The sequence below is a fragment of the Semicossyphus pulcher genome, unplaced genomic scaffold, assembly GCF_022749685.1.
Source record: "Semicossyphus pulcher isolate SPU_LCO1_2020_fin unplaced genomic scaffold, fSemPul1.0.p SCAF_17, whole genome shotgun sequence".
Taxonomy (NCBI): Eukaryota; Metazoa; Chordata; class Actinopteri; order Labriformes; family Labridae; genus Semicossyphus; species Semicossyphus pulcher.
The window spans coordinates 26,391,285-26,398,557 of record NW_027211681.1 but is presented as its reverse complement, the minus strand read 5'-3'; positions in this window follow the sequence as shown (position 1 = coordinate 26,398,557).

Sequence of the window (7,273 nt, the reverse complement as noted above, 5' to 3'; positions counted from 1 at the left end):
AAATCAAAACACCCGTGGCACTGCACACACACGCAACTGGGGATCGGTGAGAAAAACCCACCACCAGGGGTTGGGTCGCCGCCTTGGGCCCACAGAGCCTGTCCACAAACAGAGAGGGAAAATGAAAACGGCCTCAGTGATCAACAGCTGACACACACACACATACACGCACGCACGCGCATACACACACACACCCAAACAACAATTAAGTAATAAAAGAAACAGAAACCAAAAAACCAGTACACATAATAAACTACAAACATACAAAATAAATCACATTAACAACCTAATTAATAAATCAATAAAATTTAGTGGCAATTCCGAGTCCAGGCGCCAGCTCAGTGAAGAGCGCAATGGCCACAGGGAGTCAACCGGGCCACACAGCGCCGCACAAACCCAAAGGCTAAAACAGGGAGAGTCCAGAAGAGGCCACAACGGGTCAAAGAGAAGAGAGCAGAGCCAAAACAGCAGTGCCGTCCAGGAAGCTGCAGCAGTGGGTTAAACTACTTCGGCCTCACCGGCACAGCATCACAGAGGACGAGAGGAGGGATACTCCAGGCTGCAGCATAAAATCATTACAATCAGCCGGGAGCGGAGAAACAGATTATAAAAGAAAAGGCGGACAACGCCAACCTACCCGGCCCCACGCCACCACAGTCTGCATCAAGAGAAGACTGTCACCATTACGCATTTCAGCACATTGAATGGGAGAAAGAAGCAACTGTGCGCTTTACCTGTGTGCTGCGGGAGGAAACACGCACCGCAACAGCAGATGCGCCAACAGGCACGACAGCACCAAACCACAGCCACGCCACCCAAGCTCCACCACGGCAGGCCACAGCCACCACCAGGGACCAGCAGATCCGGAAAAGGAGAAAGAGAGGCGCGCCAGGTATGGACACTCTATATAGCGGCGTGGTGCCGCCCATCAATCAGTGCTCCCGATAACATCACATCTACCCCCACCTTTTGCATCGTCGACCCGACGATGGACAGAAAACCAGCCAGCTAACACCAAGGTCTAAAGACTGCTATTTGGGAATTAGACACAGGGTCTTGGGGTCTGTTAGCCGCATGGCCCTGAGGACCAGCTGGCTGCGGAAGATGGTGGACATTTGGGTGACAGCCAGCGGTAGAACGAGCGGTTCGACGCAGGACCTGCTGGCTAATACTCGGCTGGTCAGAGGGGGACAGCGAGGAAGCTGGATGTGAGGGACCTCCATGACTCAGAGGCATCACTGCGCTGGGCCTGGCCTGCGGCAGTGGCGCAACTGGGGCAGCAGAAGGGAAAGCTACAGCCTCAGACGGGACTACAGCCTTCAGCATGTCCCGATGCACATTTCGGGTCTTACACAGATCACTCACCGGGGCCACGGTGTAAACTGCTCCATCACCAGAAGGGGCCCTCACAACCTGGTGGACCACCGAGCTCCAGAGGTCTCGGATCTTGTGTTGACCTCTGGCGCCATGGTCCCTCAAGTACACAAGCTGGCCCACAGGAAGAGGTGCATCCCGGACCCGCTGATCATGCCTCTCCTTTCGTCGGCCAGCTGCAGCCAACAGCCGCTCTCGAGCACCCTCAAATGCCACTCAAAGTCTAGCCTGATGTTCAGCCACCCAGTCCTGTACCTCACCAGGCACAGGTTCCTGGACTCGACCCAGTAGGAAGTCCACCGGAAGCCAAGGCTCCTGCCCGAACATCAAATAAAAAGGTGACTCACCGGTGCCCTGATGTGCCGTGGTGTTGTAACAAAAGAGCACCTGAGGCAGACAGGAAGCCCAGTCCCGTTTCCGGGAGGTTGGCAGAGTACGCAGGAGGTTATGGAGAGTTCGATTGAACCGCTCGCATTGACCATTGCCCGCCGGATGGTAGGGGGTAGTACGGGACTTTGCAACACCGTACAAAGAGCAGAGCTGGTGGATCAAGGAACTCTCAAAACTCCTGCCTTGGTCTGAATGAATGCGGCTTGGAACACCAAACCTATAAAACCATTCGGACACCAAAACCTGGGCCACAGTTGAGGCCCGTTGGTCCCGGGTGGGGACAGCCACTGTAAACTTACTGAACACGTCGGTTAAGACCAAGACATTTTCTAACCCATTACGAGAGGGCTCAAGCAGCGTGAAGTCGAGGGCCAGGATCTCGTTAGGCCGCGAGGCAAGCAGATGGCCCATATAACTGTGTGGCACCTGCCCTGAGTCCTTAGCGACTTGGCAGCGCTCACACTTCTGGACCCAGTTCTTAATATCCGACGACATCCCTGGCCAATAACAACGCTGACGGACCAACTCTGTGGTCCTCTCTATGCCTTGGTGACCGTGCTCCTGGTGGAGCTGGTGAAGAGTCTCCTGTTTAAGAGCCGCAGGCAAGAGAAGTTGGAGAGACTCTTCTCCCCCGTCTGAGCGGAACACCCGACGGAAGAGCACGCCATCTTCCTCTACCAGGCGGTCCCACTGGCGCAGAAGAGCCATGGCGGGCTTTGAAAGTCGCTGCCTCTCAATGGAGGTAGGGAGGGACCCTCTGCGCCAAAAGACCAACACCTCCTCCAACAGAGGATCATCTTCCTGCATCGAATGCAGATCAGATGCAGAGTGAGATGGAAGAACTGAAACCAGAGATTGACGGGCCACCACAACAGGATCATGACGTGGACTTTGATGATGGCTGCTGGGGACCAATGTGCCAGGCAAGGATGGAGCAGCTAAATTGACAACAGGTATGTACTGTCGCGACAACGCGTCTGCGTTCCTGTTGCTGCGGCCTGAACGGTACTTGATTTCAAAATCAAAAGCAGCAAGCTCGGCAGCCCACCTATGCTCTGCAGCTCCAAGTTTGGCGGACTGGAGATGGCTCAACGGGTTATTGTCGGTATACACAATAAACTTGTGCCCTAACAAATACTCCCGGAACTTCTCCGCAACGGCCCACTTGAGCGCAAGAAACTCCAGCTTCATGGAGCTATAGTTGGACATATTTCGCTCAGTGGGCCGGAGACCCCTGCTGGCGTAAGCCACTGGTCTCACACCACCGTCTGTCTGCTGCGAGAGCACAGCACCAAGCCCACTATGGCTAGCATCAATCTCGAGGATAAAAGGGCGCGAAAAATTGGCATAAGCCAGCACTGGGGCTGAGACCAGCTTGGACTTCAAAGCCCTGAAGCCCTCCTCACACTGAGGTGTCCATGCAGCCCCAAAGGCCTGACTACACCCCTTCCTTGACTTGGTGCCTGCAAGGTCAGCCACCAACTGATGCAAGGGCTTGGCCAGCTTGGCAAAGCCCTCAACAAACCGCCGATAGTAGCTGGCAAAACCCAAAAAGGAGCGCAGCTCAGAGATGTAACGGGGGCGCTGCCAGTTAGCCACAGCCTCAACCTTCTTGGGATCTGTGGAAACTCCCTGATTTGAGATGACATGTCCCAAGTATGCCACCTGCTGTTGGAAAAAGGCACACTTTTCCACTTTGGCTTTCAGGCCTTCCCTCTGGAGCCGACCAAGCACCATCTCCAGCCGCTGCAGATGTTGATCGACAGGGGATGAGAAAACAATGATGTCATCAAGGTAAAGTAGCAGGGATTGACCCTGCTGATTGCCAAACATCCTCTGCATCAGCCGCTGGAAGGTGCTTGGGGCATTACAGAGGCCAAAGGGCATTCGATTGAACTCAAAAAGACCAAAGGGGGTGCAAAAGGCCTGCTCAGCCATTGGCACCTGATTGTACCCACTGGCGAGGTCGATGGTAGAGAACCAGCGGGCCCCAGAAAGGGCGTCCAAGCTTTCCTCAATGCGAGGCAGCGGGAAAGCATCCTTTCTGGTTTTGCTGTTGAGGAGGCGGTAGTCCACACACAACTGCAAACTCCCATCCTTCTTCCTTACCAGAACAATGGGGGATGCGTATGGACTACTGCTCTCACGAATGACCTGTGACTCGAGCAGCTGGTTAATATGCTCCTTCACGGCCTCGTACTCCGAGGGAGGGATGCGCCGATACCTCTGCCGGATAGGCACATCGTCAAGCAGAGGTATATCGTGTGAGAGGAAATTGGTGCACCCCAAATCCTCATCATGAACTGCAAAGACTGAGCTGTACTTATGCAGCAAGGACCTCACACTGGCCTGTTCCTGCTCAGTTAAGGCAGATAGATCCAGTGGCCCCATCCGGTCAAGAGCTGAAGGGGTGGCTGTCTGAGAGGACACAGTGGCCGCAGTTGACCCCACTTCAGTCACCCCTGCAGGTAGGCTGAGCAGCACTCAATGCACCAAGACTAGTCCGGGGATACAGCAGGACCTCAGTTGTCCACACATTAACAACTGGGACACGCACTGTACCCCGCACAACCTTTAACACACATGGTGAAGCCAACAGCCCCGCTGGCAGGCCAGACTCCGGAGGCTCGAACAGGGTGCTCAGAGTGGAAAACTGTTCTGAGCAGGTGGCAGCGACCATTTTCATTACCCCACCAGGTATGCGCACCACCCGCTTGCCTCGGACCCTCACCGAACCAGTGAGGCTCGGTGTGACCTGGATCGCAGACTGGTGGCACTTTTGTAGGGCTGCCACAACCGGACCAGGTGCTCCTGACACAGGGGAAGACTCAAACAGAGAGGACCCAAACACACCAAAAAGCTCTCGATAGCACCTGCGAATTACGTTCATCCCCAAGATCCCAGGGACAAAAGATTCAGCACCAGGGGGGTCTCTCACAACAAGAATCCCACAGCCGGGCATCACCTTGCCACACAATTCCACATCCAACTCCAAATAGCCAATGTACGGAATGGCTAAGACATTAGCCGCACGCAGCTGCAACCAATGGCAAGAGTGAAGGCGGTCATGGCCCCAAGGTTCAAACTGTGCCAAAAAGAAACTTTCGGTGATGGTGGACACCATGGAACCAGTATGCACCAAGCACTCAACACTGGCTCCTCCAATGGAAACATTAACGTGTGGACAAGGAGCAATCAAGTCAGCTGCCACCTCCGGCTGTGAGCCTGTGGGTTCTCCAACTGAGCTGTGGCTCGGCAGCTCAGTGGGCTTCAGTTTCCCGACTGCTGGGAAGAATGAGAGGGCATGGCAGCATTTGGGTTGAAACCAGTGGCAAAGTTAACACGCTGACGAGGGTGAGCCCGCTCACGGTCACACTCTCGGGCGAAATGGCCAGGCTGCTGGCACCTCCTGCAAATTACAGAGCGAGACACCGGACCTGGTGGGAGAGGGGCCTGCAAAGAAGCTACTGTCTGGGCAAGCTGATTCAGCTGCTCCTGCTGACGCTTTAAGAGATCCATTACCTCGCCCAAGCCTGGCCCTTGGGGAGCAACCTGAGTGACTGGTTGGAGACGGCCTTGCACTCCATATTGGAGGCCATAAGAGCTTGGCAATGACGAGCTACGACCTCTAGTGCCACCTGGAAGGCCCTCCCTCTCCCATCTAATTGCCTCGCTCCGCAGCTCCAACAGGGTGATGGTGGGTTGGCGACGGACCAACTGCTTCAGCTCCCGACGGAGGGAGCTGTCAAGAACATGCTCTATGAACTGATCCCTAAGAAGAGCATCAGCATTGGGCATTCCATCCGGTGCATGATGCTCAACCTGCGCCATCAAAGCCATGAGAGCTAAGGAGAACTCCTGCAGTGTCTCCCCTTCCTGTTGGTGCCGAGAAAAGAAAGCCTGTTGTAGGGTGACGTATGACTGGCTACAAACCCAAGGGCTAAAACAGGGAGAGTCCAGAAGAGGCCACAACGGGTCAAAGAGAAGAGAGCAGAGCCAAAACAGCAGTGCCGTCCAGGAAGCTGCAGCAGTGGGTTAAACTACTTCGGCCTCACCGGCACAGCATCACAGAGGACGAGAGGAGGGATACTCCAGGCACATGGAGGCACAATCACACCCAGAGGGGCTACCAGCGGGACAACACGGCCCCACGCCACCACAGTCTGTGCGCTGCGGGAGGAAACACGCACCGCAACAGCAGATGCGCCAACAGGCAAGACAGCACCAAACCACAGCCACGCCACCCAAGCTCCACCACGGCAGGCCACAGCCACCACCAGGGACCAGCAGATCCGGAAAAGGAGAGAGAGAGGCGCGCCAGGTATGGACACTCTATATAGCGGCGCAGTGCCGCCCATCAATCAGTGCTCCCGATAACACAACACAGCACCCTGCTGCGAGAGGGGGTACACAGTGCTCCGGCCACATCATCTTAATTATAAATGCTACAATATGAATAAGGCATATGGACTATTACCCATAACAGGGTCGGAATATGATCATATTTGGAATATTGGTGGAAAATTTCAATGCATGTAAAAGTATTCATTGACACACCAGGAGCAGGTGGATTTGGGCTGGTGTAGATACTGTGGCGGGTAGTTGAGGAGAGAGGAACAGGTGAGCAAGTTGCTGCAGGAGCAGTTGACGAAGATCGTTGAGAAAGTGAGGGGATCTGTTGGACGGATGGACAATTACAAATCCTGGAGAGCTACAGAAATACATGGACCTGAGGGATGAAAGACCTAGCTAGAGACTTGAACAGTGGGTCAGACTGGTTCTACAAAATGTCATCACTGCCTTTAGGGGCCACTCTACCAAAATGGCACTTCTGTCAGTAACGGAATCACTGCGTCTGGCTAAAGCTGCTGGACAGTCCTCAGCTCTATTGCTGCTGGATCTGTCAGTCGCCTTTGACACAGTGAACCACCAAATCCTCCTCTCTACTCTCTCTGAGCTTGGTATCTCAGGATCTGCCCTCCTCTGGTTCATGTCCTACCTCTCAGGGAGATCTTTTAGAGTATCTTGAAAGGAGAAGTGTCCAAAACCCAAAGCTTATCCACTGGGGTGCCTCAAGGGTCGGTGCTCGGTCCCCTTGTCTTTTCAATATATACCACCTCATTTGATGCAATCATCCGCTCCCATGGTTTCTCATACCAGTGCTATGTGGACGATATCCAGCTCTTCCTGTCATTTCCACCAGACGACACTACGGTCTTGGCATGGATCTCATCAGGCCTTGCCGATATCTCTAAATGGATGAAAGAACGCCATCTTCAACTCAAACTATACAAGACTGAGCTCCTTGTCATCCCAGCCAGTCCCTCTATGCAAACACTGATCAATATCCATCTTGGACAAAAGTAATACCCACTAAGTCTGCCTGGCTCCCAGTCTGCGCTCGCATCAAATTCAAATCCTTTTGCTCGCTTACAAAACAGCAACAGAAACGGCTCCTGCCTACCTGAACGCCCTCATCCAGGTCCACACTCCGTCCCAGCCACTACGC